At 44.4% G+C, this 14,925-nt stretch overlaps 1 pseudogene; it reads right to left on the reverse strand.

Moving 5' to 3' along the window:
• Window positions 1–14,103, reverse strand: part of LOC123067368 (uncharacterized) — a 136,093-nt pseudogene extending 121,990 nt beyond the window's left edge.
• Window positions 14,104–14,925: the final 822 nt, after the last annotated feature.

Consider the following 14,925-nt stretch of genomic DNA (forward strand, 5'->3'; position numbering starts at 1 on the left):
ACCTTTGGTCCCGGTTGTTGGCACCAACTGGGACTAAAGGGGAGGCATTGGTACCGGTTGGTGCCACGAACCGGTACCAATGCACCCCTTTAGTTCCGGTTGGTGGTACCAACCGGGACTAAAGGCCATGTGCTGCCCGTGTTGCGGCACGAAAGTTTAGTCCCACCTCGCAACCTGAGGGAGCTCGAGAGTGGTTTATAAGCACCAGTCCCGTTGCCCTCTCGAGCTCCTCTCAAATGCAGGCTTATGGGCCTAAACGCACTATATGTGCCTGTGGGCCTATTGAGCCTATTGCGGGCCTGAATCCTGGACCATTGTTGGGTTTCTAGTCGTATTCAGGCCGTGGTAGCCCTTTAGGTGGCACTTTTTTTATTTTATTTATTTCATTTTGATTCTTCCTGCAGCTGTTTTTTTAGTCCCACCTCGCCAAGCGAGAGGCACTCGCAGCTGTTTATAAGCCCTGAGTGCAGAGACGATGACGAAGAGGCTCAATGCTCCTGCACGTTGGTTAGCTTCAAGCCTTGAGGAATACGGTAGACTGCACAGAGCTATGTGAAGTGCAGTTGACACTATTCCGAAAGGCTTGAAGCAAATTAATAAGCATTGCGCCTCTTTTTTATTTTTAATGACTTATTACAACTGAGAAATAAAAAGAAAAAAATAACTAAAAAGAAAAAAAACTATATAGAAAACTACTCATAAATGAATTGAACCAAAAAATAGTTGTGATTAACTGTACTAAAAAATGAGCATAGATGCTTATTTTTAATGACTTATTACAACTCAGAAATAAAAAGAAAAAACTATATAAAAAGTTACTCAGAAATGAATTGAAGCAAAAAATAGTTGTGATTAACTGTACTAAAAAAGGAGCATAGATGCTTATTTGTAATGACTTATTACAACTCAGAAATAAAAAGAAAAGAAAGTAGTTGTGATTAACTTTACTAAAATATGAGCGTAGATGCTTATTTTTAATGACTTATTACAATTCAAAAATAAATAGAAGAAAAAATAGTTATGATTAACTTTACTAAAAAATGAGCATAGATGGTGGTCATCTCTTCAGTCAGAGGTGGTCGGCCTGAGGCTGGGTGTTCGGATCTCGGGATCCGTCATCTGGCACCAGCTGCAAGTCGGGGAGACGTAGTTGCCGGTGAAAACCGAGCTGACGGCGGGCGATGGCGGCGTTCCATGTCGTTACCATGATGAAGGCATCGTCGTGTGACTACCGTTGACCCACTCGTATTGCTCCGGGGGAGCGGCTTCGTCTTAACGAGCATTGCGCCTCTTTTTTATTTTTAATGACTTATTACAACTCAGAAATAAAAAGAAAAAAATAAATGTAGCAGAAAAGAAAAAAAGTATATAAAAACCACTCAGAAATAAATAGAAGAAAAAATAATTTTGATTAACTTTACTAAAAAATAGGATAGATGCTTATTTCTAATGACTTATTACAACTCAGAAATAAAAACAAAAGAATAAATATAACAGAAAAGAAAAAAGAGACTATATAGAAAACTACTCAGAAATGAATAGAAGCAAAAATAGTTGTGGTTAACTATACTAAAAAAGGAGCGTATATCCTTATTTTTAATGGCTTATTACAACTCAGAAATAAAAAGAAAAAAATAAATATAGCAGAAAAGAAAAAAAATATAAAAAACTACTCAGAAATGAGCATAGATGCGCTTATAGAGGAAAATTAACTTAAATTCATAACGAATTTCAAACGAAATCCGTATGAATTTAGGCGAATTTGCCTATATAAGGGCATCTATTTTCATTTTCAGAGGAGCTCAATATGGCAGAGAGGGAGGGGCTTATAAACCGGTCCGATTCCCCTTCGGTTGGCGAGGTGGGACTAAACTCTGGCCGCAACGAGGACCAACCCTTTGGTCAAGGTTCGTCCCACCAACCGGGACCAATGATGGTCGTCCAGGAGCGGGGCGCATTGGTCCCGGTTCGTCCCACGAACCAAGACCAATAGGTCCAGCCGAACCGGGACCAATGGCCCACGTGGCCCGGCCGGCCCCCGGGGCTCAAGAACCGGGTCCAATGCCCCCATTGGTCCCGGTTCTGGATTGAACCGGGACTAATGGGCTGGACCGGCATGGACCATTGCCCCCTTTTCTACTAGTGCAGCCCCATTTTTAATTTAATTCATTCAATTTGACAGCAATTCGCAGATATATACAGATATACATATATACACAACAAGCATATCCAACACACAAGTTTCATCATATGTATACATACATAACCAACACATATATAGTTCCATGCATCCTTACATATTACAAAAGTTTCACATTGTTCATCCAACACCGTTATCCATCCATCCATATATAACAAGTTCCAACCATGCAAGTTCATTAGTACAAAATAAAAGAACAAATGGAAAAGAAGCACTCCATCCATGCAAGCTTCCGTGAATTAAATCAAATCTGCAAAATGATAAACAAGATGTTAGAAGAAGAAGAAGAAAATGAAGAACAACAAGAAAAAGACTATAAGAATTAAGCATACTTAAGTAAAATGGAGCTAACCTAGAACAAAATGAAGAATAAGAAGAAGAAGACTAGAAGAATACTAGAAGAATAAAAGGAAGAAAAGAAGAAGAAGAAGAAGAAGAAGAAGAAGAAGAAGAAGACTATAAGCTTATTATGTAAACTTGGTCATTTTGTGCTAACATAAGTAATTTTGGAGTTAACCTATAGGAAACTAAGTATATTATAGCTAACTTAGAGCTAAGTTATGTCATTTTGGACAAGAATAAGAAGAAGAAGAAGAAGAAGAAGAAGAAGAAGAAGAAGAAGAAGACTATAAGCTTATTATGTAAACTTGGTCATTTTGTGCTAACATCAGTAATTTTGGAGCTAACCTATAGGAAACTCAGTATATTAGAGCTAACTTAGAGCTAACTTATGTCATTTTGGAGAATAATAATAATAATAATAATAATAATAATAATAATAATAATAATAATAATAATAATAATAGTAATAATAATAATAATAATAATAATAATAATAATAATAATAAGAAGAAGAAGAAGAAGAAGAAGAAGAAGAAAAAGACTATAAGCTTAATATGTAAACTTGGTCATTTTGTGCTAACATAAGTAATTTTGGAGCTAACCTATAGGAAACTAAGCATATTAGAGATGACTTAGCATATTAGAGCCAACTTAGGTAAAATGGAGCCAACCTAGCTAATTATGCCATCTTTGAGTGAACTAAGCATATTAGAGCTAACTTATGTCATTTTGGAAGAAGAAGAAGAAGAAGAAGAAGAAGAAGTTGTGGCAAAGTTAGTCATGAATTAAGTTCAACCATGGAGCCTTCTAAATTCTACATGTGGCAGAATCCGGTGGAATGTAGATGATATCCAACGGCCAGTAGTGCTCGGATTTCCATCTTTGTACCATCGGATTGGCTTCATCCAATGAACAACTTTCAAAGTTATTCACACACTATATAGGGGGTATAGATATAGATGTGTCGTCCGGTTGCAATGGATCCAAAGCATATCTATTTAGTGGAGTGCACTCTAAACATATTATCTATTTACTTTTCTCTAACCTTTCATAGCCATGCAACCAAGCCACATAAGCTTCATGGGTGCCACCCACATCATACTATTCATACTACGTCGACTGAAAAAAAGATAAATCACCCAAAACAAGATCTTCCCATTTTAGTTGCTACGATGTTGTGTCGTGCACGTACCTACTAGTTGTATAGTGGTAGTACTAGTTGTATAGTACAAACTTGGTACTAGTAGGAGTAGTACTAGTACGGAATGCTCCTACTCTATCAACGAGCCCCATCTGACACCAAATTTCTTGGCTTCCCCTCGTTTTTGTTTTCCAACCCGGCAGCGGGCGGGGTGCGGTTTGCCAATAGTAGGTTTGCTCAACGGCGGTCCCACATGAAAGTGAAAATGCTAGGCAACACGCCTTCCCTAAGCTATGTGTCGTGTTAGACGGGCCATGGAGTTCTCCCGATTCCGGGCGTGTGGGGGTGCGACGCGAACGTGGCAGGCTTTTTCCTTTTACTAGGAATGTGCCTATGCGTTGCGCTGGATCCAAAGTAGTAGAATAGTAGTACTTGATCACAAACTTGAAAGAAATCACTCTTGTTTTGATATACTCCTAATATATTACTCCCTATGTTCCTAAATATTTGTCTTTTTAGAGATTTCAAATGGACTGCCACATACGGATTTTATAAACAAATTTTGAAGTGTAGATTCACTCATTTTACTTCGTATGTAGTTACTTATTAAAATCTCTAGAAAGACAAATATTTAGGAATGGAGGGAGTACTTTTCACTGAAAATATATTTCTCAGACTGTTTTGACAAGGTGAGGGAGGGATGTGGTTGCTTTCAAGATAATAAGGGGGGTTCTGCAAATTGGAGCAGACAAGTGGGCTATTGTTGCAAAACTGCCATAACTTACCTCACAACCGTTAGATGCAGATCTAATGGTCAGAAACGACGGATGGCAGACACACCACCATCACCAATTGAATCTTTTATAGGAGTAGGAGTATAGAAACATGTATAAATTGTAACATTTGGTTCTTCTCCTTGGCACGATCGATAAATAGAAATAACGATTGGAAATGCTAGGGTGGGGCTATTTCCACCAGATAAGCAGGGTACGTAGTAGCTAGGTTGGCGCATCATCGGTTTGGTCACAAAGCGGTCCGACATGTTCTAGTGTTTCGAGCAAGATGCCCGCGTATTGCACGAAGTTGATGGAAAAGGTAAGCACAACTTATAAATTGACGGATGGAGTACTAGTTATAGTGATGCATATAATTAAGCAAAGGGATCACACATGTCGGTATTGACTGGAACGAGAATGCAACAACACAATGAGAATTAAGCCACGATGATGCAATCGCGGTGGTGGTTACAGAAGGCAAGAAGAAAGATGCATCCATCAACGTACGACCTCCTCCTCCTCAACTTAGTGTGTTGGGCCACCGACCGGCGGCTAAGGAGCGGCGGCTTTTGTGGCGAGGTCGAGGTGCTTCTCAGCAAAGGCATCCAAGGCTTCTAGACGGTTGAGGAAGGCCAACATCGTAGCGTCCTCACTGGCCTTGTAAATACCTATGTACACGATTTGCTCGTACATGTGGATTTGTAGGTCGATGAATTCTTGCAGGGTGAGGCGCCTCGCAGCGAGCGCGACCTCCAGGTGGACATTCTTCATGGCGTCAGCGAGCACTCGCAGGGCCACAAGTGCTTGAAAGGGATTCCGGCTATGGAGGTCGATTAGGGTGGCAGGCAATGAGGAGCCCAGGCGCGCGGGCTAGAGGAGTACGACGATGTCGTCCGTGAGCTTCTTGAGGACGGTGAACATGTTGGTTGTGGCAACGATCATCTGGTCCAACTGAGAGTCGTAGTTGGCGTCGATAGTGGCCATCCACTAGCCGGTCGCCAACACCGTCTGGAGACGATCCTCGGCGCTATGCCGCAGGCCGGCGTCGTGGACCATCTAGCACAGCCGCTGGCCGCACGCGTGCATCACTGCCTTGGGTCTTGAATGAGCTCTTTTGCACTTAGTGTACGTGCTTAGGGAAATGCTTAGGTGCGTACGATGTGCTAGATGCATTGGAATGGAGGGGCACTGTCGGTGTCAAAACCAGCGGATCTCGGGTAGGGGGTCCCAAACTGTGCGTCTAGGCGGGGTAACAGGAGACAAGGGACACTATGTTTTTACCCAGGTTCAGGCCCTCTTGATGGAGGTAAAACCCTACTCCTGCTTGATTTATATTGATGATATGGGTAGTACAAGATTAGATCTACCACGAGATCAGAGAGGCTAAACCCTTGAAGCTAGCCTATGGTATGATTGTTGTTCGTCCTACGGACTAAAACCCTCCGGTTTATATAGGCACCGAAGAGGGTTAGGGTTACATAAAGTCGGTTACAATGGTAGGAGATCTACATATCCATATCACCAAGCTTGCCTTCCACGCCAAGGAAAGTCCCATCCGGACACGAGACGAAGTCTTCAATCTTGTATCTTCATAGTCTAGGAGTCTGACCAAAGATGATAGTTCGGCTATACGGACACCCCCTAATCCGGGACTCCCTCAGGCACCTTTATATGAGGGAAAATTGTGTTGCATTCACATCGTGCAGCCTCTTTTCCCGGTCCTACTCCCATTACTTCCCTCATGCATTAATTGAACGAGGATGCATTGGCCGTTCAACATTTTGGTAACCGCTACTCCCTGCCTCGTCTGCATTAAAGTCGTATCGGGAACTGCGCCGCCCGCTGTCAAATCGAATAGTACTGCGCCGCCCACTGCACGCCCGACTGAACACGGCTCCTCACCTCCATCAAACCCCTCCATTAAACCCGCTTGAAAACCGAGAAACCTACTCCGGCCACACGTCCGTTCATGAGTGGGCCGGAATTAAATGCAACACCGGACGAGCTCCTCCCATCTGTCCTCAGTTTAAATGAGGCCAGACACCGGCCAAGCTCCTACCGTCCACCCTCTATTTACACAAGGCCAGACAGACAGCAGGCAAGAATCACACCCCTCCACCGCTCCCCCATCTCATCCTTCACCATTTTCTCCACTCTTTGGATGGCTTCCGAGAAGCCGTTGTCTGACATATTACCCGGCTGGGTGGCCCACCGAGCCCCTCGGATGCAAAGGAGGTCGCTCGGTGCTTCACCAACCTTGCTTGGCCCGATGGAGCCAGTTGCCGCCCCAAGCAGGCGCGTTGTTCAGCAACTCGCCGCTCTAGTTCGGCTCGATGAGGAGTGGCGAGTTGCTCCACACCAGCACGACGGCGAGCACGCTGATATGGGCATCGTCGCTACCACGTCATACCGCGCCACCAGTGTCTGTGGTGGCCGCGCCTCCCGTACCTTTGGGCGCACCTCCCGTGCCTGCGGCAGAGCCATGCAGGCAGAGACAGAAGCCGGGTGCATGGAGAGCGACGAGTCAGTGGCCAGCTTCTCCGTGTCTGCCACCATCATCGAGGAGAAGTAGAACACAGGAGGTCGCCACCACTTGGGTCGCAAGAAGGCCACCGCCAAGGCGACGACTGCGCATTTAGGTGGTTTCTTTGCTGCTTCGTATCTTCAGAGGACCTTCGTCGACCCCGCAAGTGTCTACCGGACATAAGAAGGACAAAAGGATCCACGGGCGGCCATTTAGAGTATGTACTCCCTCTCCAGCTGGCGGGAAATATTTGTTCTATGAATGGATAAATTGTATGTATCTATAACTAAAATAAGTCCAAATACATCCATTTCTACAACAATAATTTCCGATGGAGGGAGTATTAATTGTACCAAGAGAGCCGGATTGGCACCGCTTAGTTCATGTAAATGTAATGAAATCCATCATGTTTATATGAAGATCCGGCTTTTTTATACGAAATCCTTGATGCTTACATGAAATCAGTCTGTGTTTGCACGAATTTCATCTGGTTGGTTGGAGTTGTGAAGATGTATGCCGCCGGTGTTTGATGTCGTCCTCCGTGGAAGGAAGCGGGAGGAAATTTGCCGGCTGCCGTTGGACATGCTCTTATGCTGGAAAGAATAGAGTGACATCCAATCCAATTGAGTTAATTGCGTGTATGATTGTCCCTCTATAAAAAGTTAATTGCATGTACAGTGTACACGTGACATGCAGGGTGGCTACAGCTTCGTACAGAAAGTTAAAAAGAAACAAGTCCATCCTTAATCATGTATTCTAAGTACTCTGTGGGTTCCACTGTCAGTACAGTAGCAAAAGATGTATATATTAAATAAGTAATATATAATATAAAAATCTAAAGTTAAAGACAGAATTCGAACTCATGTCATTGCGTTGCAAGCATCCAACACTAACCAGTCCAGCACATTTTTGTTGTAGACCATGATGGAGATATATCTCCATGTCTACTCTTATACTCCATCCATTACTAAATATTTGTCTTTTTCACATTTCAAATGAACTACCACATACGGATGTGTATGTAGACATATTTTAGAGTGTAGATTCACTCATTTTGCTCCGTATGTAGTCACTTGTTGAAATCTCTAAAAAGACAAATATTTAGGAACGGAGGGACTAGAAAATAGAGTTGGTGATGATGGTGTGTGTGCCATCCTGCAATATAGGCCATCGGATTTATATCTAACGGAGAGGAAGGAAACTATGGCAATTGTGCAAAAATATACCCACACCCCTCTCCACGTTCGCAAATAAGGCCTTCCCTCGTTCATCCTTTTCTCTGACAAGATAAACTACTCATACAAATTCATCTTGATGTTCCGTGCAACACAAGGGCATCTAGCTAGTTTCTTTTAAAATAGTTACTGCGATAATTGGGTTGAAGTGATATATTTCATGTCTGCCCCGAATGATTTCAAATTCACTAGTAGTAACAAAGAAAAGGTTGCCTTGTTAATTAACAGAAAACAGTGTGAAAACAATGACATGAGGCCGGTAAAAACGAGGCACACTGGGTTCAACGTCATCGTCAATACAGTTGTGCGCACATGAGAAGTCTACATATCGAGGGGGCTACTGAGGAGGCACAGAGACACAATGTTTGAGAGAGAAACCAATTGACAGATTACGATCAGATCGAGTTGGGGAGGGGGAGGGAGAGAAAGACGTATCGAGAGTGTGCGCGGTAGGCACATAGGCACAACTAGCGAGTCTGTGTGTATGTGTGTGTGTTTGAAAGAGGACACTAGTAGAAAACAGGGCTTTCATTCGGGCCTGGCCAGCCCATTAGTCCCGGTTCTTCACGAGCCAGGACCCATGGGGGCATTAGACCCATTTAATGAGCCTAGGGGGCTGGCCGGGGCCTCGTGGGCATTGGTCCCGGTTCATCTGGATCCATTTGTCCCGGTTCTAGGAACAAACCGGGACCAATGGGCAGCGCTCCTGGCCCACAGCCGTTGGTACCGGTTCGTGCCTTGAACTGGTATAGAAGGGTGAATTTAGTCCTGGTTCATGCCACGAACCGGGACAAATAATTTGCCTATATATACCCATCACCGCGGCAGAGCACTCCACAGTGCTATGTTTTTTCTGGCTGGCGAGGGGAGGGCATTTGGGTGCTCTAGCTCACCTCCTATGCACATGAGGTATTCGATGAAATGTCCGAGCCACACTAGTTAAGCTTTCTCCTCTCGAAGGTCAACCTCGGAGCTCCATTTTTCCCGAGATTTGTCTAGATTTAGCGGTCCGTCACGCCCCGTCCCCGTTTTCACCACCGTTGATCGCCCGCGCCGATCTCGTCGCCGGCAGCATCGTGGTGAGCCTCTTGTTCTTATCTTCTATCTAATTTTCTTACTTTAGATATATACTTGTCTGATTTTCTTACTTTAGATAGATACTTGTCTGAGTTTCTTACTTTCGACACACATATTTATATATAATGCACGCAGATGAACCGACAATGGATGTATGGTGACAGACACACCTCCGAGTACATTAAGGCCACGCAAAATTTTCTCGAAGTGGCTGAGGCAAACAAGCAGAATGGTTTTATGTGTTGTCCATGCCCTAAATGTGGGAATACAAAGTCTTACTCTGACCGGAAAATCCTTAACACCCACCTGCTTTACAAGGGTTTCATGCCACACTATAATGTTTGGACGAGGCACGGAGAAATAGGGGTTATGATGGAAGACGACGAAGAAGAAGAGGACAATGACAACTATGTGCCCCCTGAATACGGTGATGCTGCAACGGGGGGAGATGCTGAAGATCAAGAGGAACCAGACGATGTGCCCGATGATGCTGCAACGGGGGAAGCTGCTAAAGATCAAGAGGAACCAAACGATGTGCCTGATGATGAAGATCTCCGCCGGGTCATTGTCGATGCAAGGATGCAATGTGAAAGTCAAAAGGAGAAGCTGAAGTTCGATTGCATGTTAGAGGATTAGAAAAAAGGGTTATGCCCCAATTGCGAAGATGGAAACACAAAGCTGGGTACCATACTGGAATTGCTGCAGTGGAAGGCAGATAATGTTGTGCCTGACAAAGGATTTGAGAAGCTACTGAAAATATTGAAGAAGAAGCTTCCCAAGGATAACGAATTTCCCGACAGTACGTACGCAGCAAAGAAGGTCATATGCCCTCTAGGATTGGAGGTGCAGAAGATACATGCATGCCCTCATGACTGCATCCTCTACCGCGGTGCATACGAGGATTTGAACGCATGCCTGGTATGCAGTGCATTGCGGTATAAGATCAGACGATATGACCCTGGTGATGTTGACGGCGAGCCCCGCAGCAAGAGGGTTCCTGCGAAGATGATGTGGTATGCTCCTATAATACCACGGTTGAAATGACTTTTCAGAAACAAAGAGCATGCCAAGTTGATGTGATGGCACAGTGAGGACCGTAAGAAAGACGGGAAGTTGTGAGCACCCACTAACGGGTCAGAGTGGAGAAAAATCGAGAGAAAGTAGTGGGCTGAGTTTGCACATGACCCAAGGAATGTATGGTTTGGTTTAAGCACGGATGGCATTCATCCTTTAGGGGAGCAGAGCATCAATCACAGCACCTGGCCCGTGCTCTATGTATGTATAACCTTCCTCCTTGGATGTGCATGAAGCAGAAGTTCATTATGATGCCAGTTCTCATCCAAGGCCCTAAGCAACCCTGCAACGACATTGATGTGTACCTAAGGCCATTAGTTGAAGAAATTTTACAACTGTGGAATGGAAGCGGTGTACATGCGTGGGATGAGCACAGACAGGAGGAATTTAACCTGCACGTGTTGCTGTTTGTAACCATCAACGATTGGCCTGCTCTCAGTAACCTTTCAGGACAGACAAACAAGGGATACCACGCATGCACGCATTGTTTAGCTGACACCGAAAGTATATACCTGGAAAAATGCAGGAAGAATGTGTACCTGGGCCATCATCGATTTCTTCCGACCAACCATCAATGTCGAAAGAAAGGCAAGCATTTCAAAGGCGACACAGATCATCGGAAGAAGCCCGCCATGCGTGCCAGTGATCACGTACTTGCTATGGTCAATGATTTACACGTAATCTTTGGAAAGGGTTCCGGAGGACTAGCTGTTCCGAGGGACGCTAAGGGACACGCACCCATGTGGAAGAAGTAATCTATATTTTGGGACCTACCCTACTGGAAAGAACTAGAGCTCTGCTCTTCGATCGACGTGATGTACATGACGAAGAACCTTTACGTGAACCTGCTAGGCTTCTTGCGCGTGTCTGGGAAGACAAAAGATATAGCTGAGGCATGGGAGGACCTGCAACTTTTGCACGAAAAAGACGATATGCCTCCAAAGTAGTATGAAGGTCCTGCCAGCTACACTCTTACCAAAGAAGAGAAGGAAATCTTCTTTGAATGCCTGCTTAGTATGAAGATCCCGACTAGCTTCTCGTCGAATATAAAGGGAATAATAAATATGCCAAAGAAAAAGTTCCAAAACCTAAAGTCTCATGACTGCCACATGATTATGGCGCAACTGCTTCCGGTTGCATTGAGGGGGCTTCTACCGAAAAATGTTTGATTAGCCATTGTGAAGCTATGTGCATTCCTCAATGCAATCTCTCAAAAGGAGATCAATCCAGAAATCATACCAAGGCTGAGTGATGTGGTGCAATGTCTTGTCAGTTTCAAGCTAGTGTTCCCACCATCCTTCTTCAATATCATGATGCACGTCCTAGTTCATCTAGTTGACGAGATTGTAATTCTAGGCCCCGTATTTCTATACAATATGTACCCCTTTGAGAGGTTCGTGGGAGTCCTAAAGAAATATGTCCGTAACCGTGCTAGGCCAGAAGGAAGCATCTCCATGGGCTATGAAACATAGGATGTCATTGGTTTTGTGTTGACTTCATTCCTGGCCTTAAGAAGATAGGTCTCCCTGAATCGTGGTATGAGGGGAGACTGACTGGAAAAGGCACGCTTGGAGGGGAATCAATAATATGCAGGGACGGATATTCTTGGTCTCAAGCACACTACACAGTTCTACAGAACTCTACTTGGTGACGTCGTATGTCGATGAACACAAGAACAGTCTGCGCTCCAAACACTCGGAGCAGTGCGACGACTGGATCACATGTGAACACATCAGGACTTTCAGCAGTTGGTTGGAAACACGTCTTAGAGGTGACAACACTATTTGTGATGAGATGTACTCGTTGTCCAGGGGACCATCTTCGACTATATTGACTTACAAAGGATACGAGATAAATGGGAATACATATTACACGATCGACCAATATCAAAAGAGCACCAAGCAAAAACAGCGGTGTCCGCTTTGATGCAGCAACCGAGAGGGGAAAGGACACATATTATGGTTACATAGGGGACATATGGGAACTTGACTATGGAGTATATTTTAAGGTCCCTTTGTTTACATGCAAATGGGTCAATCTGTCAGGAGGAGGGGTACCGGTAGAACCACAGTACGGAATGACAACAGTGGATCTGAACAATCTTGGGTACACTGACGAACCGTTCGTCCTAGCCAATGATGTGGCACAGGTTATCTATGTGAAGGACATGTCTACCAAACCTAGAAAAAGAAAAGATAAGGAAGCGAATACATCATACAATGAGCCAAAGCTCCACATAGTTCTTTCAGGAAAAAGGGACATCATGGGAGTGGAGGGCAAGACAGACATGTCCGAAGATTATGAAAAGTTTCATGAAATTCCTCCCTTCAAAGTCAAGGCTGACCCAAGCATCCTCATAGATCATGAAGATTATCCATGGTTACGGCGCAATAAGGAATGGACACAAGCGAAGAAAAAGAAAAGACTTTCTCCACAACTAATATGATGATACCATGCCAACTTTCAACCTTTTCGTAGTTCATTTCAAATGCCTATTGTAACAGACAAGTTTCCGTATGAAATCCTGATACTTCGAAAGAGATTGTCCATTTTGTACACGAAGTGCATCCAGTTTTTGCCGTAACCCTCTCAACTTTCCTGCACATGCTATGTGGATGAAATGATGATACCATGCCAACTTTAAACCTTTTCAGAGTTCATTTTCTATTCAAAATCATTAAATGCAAAAAGAATTTTCATAAAGAACTTTTTTGTTACAAACTTTAATAGCAAAAAGAATTATCATGAAAGAAAATAAATAACTAATTAGAATTTTGTTACAAACTTTAATAGCAAAAAGAATTATCATAAAAGAAAATAAATAAGTAATTAGAAACAAAAAACTCAAAAAAAACTAGATTTTTTTTTAAAAAGTGCCACCTATAGGGCCACCATGGCCTGCATACGACTAGAAACCCACTACTAGGGCCAGGATGATGGCCCGTGGTAGATCCAATAGGCCCACAAGCATAGAGAGTGAATTTAGGCCCGTAAGCCTGCAGTAGGGAGGAGCTCGAAGTGGTTGGTTCGGCAGGGCTTATAAACCATTCCGAGCCCCTCTCGGCTAGCGAGGTCGGACTAAACATGGCACCGCACCGCGCCAGTTCCAGCACACGACCTTTGGTCCCGGTTGGTGCCACCAACCAGGACTAATGGGCGGAATTGGTACCGGTTATTTGCACCAACCAGGACCAATGCCCCTCTTTTTCCCGGTTGTTGCCACCAACCGGGACCAAAGGTCTCTGTTTCCCGCCCTTTGGGCTGCTGAAAAGAGGCATTTGGTTCCGGTTGGTGGAACCAACCGGGACCAAAGAGGGGCATTGGTCCCGGTCCGAGAGAAGAACTGGGACTAAAGCTTCATGTATATAAGGCACACTTGTGAAAATTTTGGTTTGCATCTTGCAATTCGCCCCCGACGACACGCGCGGAGAGGAGGCCACCAGGCTGCCGGACGTCGTCGCCTTCGCCCCCGCCCTGGAGCCCCCGCCGACGTAGTCGCCTTCCGCCGCCCACGCCGTTGCCGTGCGCCCGTATCCCATGCCAACGCTGTCCGCCGCCCACGCCGTCCGCCGCCCACGCTGTCGCCGTCCGCCGCCAACGCCGTCGCCATCGCCCGTGCCTTGCTCCGTGCGCCCGCCCGGATCCTCTGCACGCCGACACCGTCCGCCACCCCCACCGTCGCCGTCGTCGACGCTGTTGCTGCCCCCGCCACCGCCCTCGCCGGCCGGCCCCATTGTGAGCCGCCGCCGCCCCGGCTCTCTTTTTTTCCTTTTTTTTCGTATATGTATTTTTTCCATGTATATATACTAGTAAGTGTTTAATAAAATTAGTTAGATTAGTTGAATTATATGTTTTTCCATGTATTTTAGATTAGTTGAATTAGATGTTTTTCCATGTATTTTTAGTAAGTACTACTTTATTTTATTTATAGTAAGTGCTTAGTAGTTGAACTAGTTGATTTAATAAAACTACTTTATTTTACTATATGTAGAAGTAGTTTATTTTTCGTAAGTACTACTTTATTTTATTTATTGTAAGTGCTTAGTAGTTGAACTAGTTGATTTAATAATACTACTTTATTTTACTATGTATAGAAGTAGTTTATTTTTAGCAAGAAAATTAATAGAACTACTTTATTTTTTTAGTTCAAGCAATTATTCCCCGCATCGACGTCGACAATGCCTATCCCGCATCCTCGTCATCGACTCGGCGGAGGAGGCCGACTTGATCAGAGGGGCCATGTCCGGGACAGGGGTTGACTTTAATATGAGTCGTCATGTTGAATTTAAGTCTCCATATCAATATGAGTCCTAGAATATGAGTCCTCGGGTTGACTTTAAGTCTGTCGAGTCTCCACCATATATGAGAGGATGAAGAATCCCGACTATTGTCGTGGGGGTAGCTTCTCCTTCGTTCCCATGTGCTAGACACAATTTGGTGTAATGCACTCGGGAACGAAAGGAGGAGCTACCATCACCGACGGTCGCAAATGTCAGAGAGGAATCGATAGGTAGATAGCATTTGTGCGAGGCATACTTAAAGCATCACGAAGATAA

The sequence above is a fragment of the Triticum aestivum genome, chromosome 3B (genome assembly GCF_018294505.1).
Source record: "Triticum aestivum cultivar Chinese Spring chromosome 3B, IWGSC CS RefSeq v2.1, whole genome shotgun sequence".
NCBI classification, from domain to species: domain Eukaryota; kingdom Viridiplantae; phylum Streptophyta; class Magnoliopsida; order Poales; family Poaceae; genus Triticum; species Triticum aestivum.